Genomic DNA, 2276 nt, shown 5'->3' with positions numbered 1-2276 from the left:
TGAATCAGTACTTCTCACTTGCCATTTTTTGGGGAAAGTGACACTGTAAAGAATCTTTATTTTCCATTAATTCCAGGGGTCTTATTTTTTTGCCAATTCCTTCAGAGCAGTTTAAATTTCTTCTTCATCACCACTACTTCTTGGTCATACCCTATTTCAATAAATTCTTCTGTGTCAGCCACTTCTTTTTGGGACAGTGACTCTGTATACTCCTTCCATCTTCTTTTGATACTTCCTGGATCATTCAATACTCTGCCCACAGCATCTTTAAGTATTGCAACTCAAAGTTTGAATTGGTTCTTCATCTCCATCAACTTAAGAAACATCGAGGGAGTCTATCCCTTTTGATTTTCTATCTCCAGCTCTTTGCACATTTCATTATCATATTTTGCTTTGTATTCCCAAGTTGACCTTTTGAAATGTTCTGTTCAGCTCGTTAACTTGATGTTTTCTTTTTCCTTTTGCTTTGGCTTCTCAGCATTCTAGTTCAAACTGAAGCTAAAGAAAATGAAAACAAATCCTGTCTATGCCACCTGAATTTAAAAACCATCTCAAGAACAACTTTGAGGCCTTGAACACTAAGGAATGAAGACCAGACAAGTTGTAGGATGACATCAAGAATATCATCCATGAAGAATGCAACAGAGGAAGAAGACAAGACTGAGATGGATTTCAGAAGTGTCTCTGAATATTACAGAATAGCCTTTGAAACCCATTTCCATGACTAGGGAACTTCAAATAACCCTCTCAGCTGGATGTGATTTTGCCCATGTGTGTGTATTAACATGTTGTTGTTGTTGTTATGTGCCGTCGACTCATAGCGACCCTATGTACAACAGCCCTAAACTCCGCTCTGTCCTGTGCCAATCGCACTGTCTCTGACACTCCCACCACAATTATCCCAGTCACTGAATCAATCCACCTCATAGAGGGCCTTCCTCTCCTGCGCCGTCCCTCCACCCTCCCAAGCATGATGTCCTTCTCCAAGGACCGGTCTCTCCTCATGTTAGACGGAGCCTCAGAATCCTTGCCTCCAAGGAGCCACCCGGTTTAACCCTTTCCAGGACAAATCTGTTTGTTTTCCCAGCAGTCCATGGTATTCTCAATACTCTTCTCCAGCACCACAGTTCAAAGGCATCAATTCTCCTTCTATCCTCCTTGGTCATTGTCCAACTCTCTGATGCATAACAGGTGATTGCGAAGACCATGGCCGGTATCAGGCGCACCTTAGTCTCCAGAGAGACACCATTGCTCTTCAGTACTTTGGAGAGGTCCTTAACAGCAGACTTTCCCATAGTCAACTAAAAACCTCACTGCCATTAAATTAATCTTAACAGAAACCTTTTTAGGTCAACTAATGCAATTATATTGTGTGTTAACAGGCGTTTGTTTAAGGGTTCTGCGATTTGGGGAAGGAACCTTGGTAATATAGCGCATAACATTATGAGATGTTAAAAGAAAGACTGACAGTCCAAATCCACTCCCTGCTCTTTGGGTGAGAGGAAGCCTGTTTTCATAAAGACTTACAGCCTCAGAAACCCAATGGAGCATCACTATGTGTAGACTGCTCCTCTGCAGCAGAGGACGTGGTGATGTGTGGGCTTCCTCCACGCTCATCTGTGATCAGTGTGGTGGAGAGGGGCTTCTCTGAGTTATCGTCAAAGAGCTGACTATTGTTAGGTATTGTCAAGTCAGTCCTGACTCAAGTTGTTGTTAGATGCCATTGAGTTCACGATGACTCACAGTGACTCTAAACAACAGATAGGAACTTTGCCTATCCTTCACCATCCTTGTTGGTAGGTATTGCCAAGTTGATCCTAACTCATGGCAGCCCTGATTACCCTAGAGGGAAACACTGCCTAGTTCTGCACCATCCTCACAATGATTGTTATATGTTTGAGCCATTGCATCAACATCTCTCATTGAAGGGCTTCCTCCTTCTCAATGATCATGTTCTTTACCAAACATGGTATCCTCCAGGAACTGGTCTCCTATGGCGCGGTACCTCTGATAACACCTCATGTTTCTAAGGAACATTCTAGACATACTCCTTCTGAGACGATTTTTTTTTTAAAGTTATGGTATAAACACAATGACTGAAAGGCACCAATTCTCCTTTGTTCTACCATACACAGTGTCCAGCTTTTGTAATCTGAGGAGATTGACAATGCCATGGCTTAACTCAGGCATACTTTATTTTTTTCTATAATTATATTTTATTAATTTTCATAAACATTTACAGAGATTTTGGGCTTCCACTCATTCATTGTTGCACT

Source organism: Elephantulus edwardii, unplaced genomic scaffold, assembly GCF_000299155.1.
Source record: "Elephantulus edwardii isolate Elephantulus edwardi_28Jun2011 unplaced genomic scaffold, EleEdw1.0 scaffold00201, whole genome shotgun sequence".
NCBI classification, from domain to species: Eukaryota; Metazoa; Chordata; class Mammalia; order Macroscelidea; family Macroscelididae; genus Elephantulus; species Elephantulus edwardii.
Note: the sequence above shows the minus strand (reverse complement) of the source record.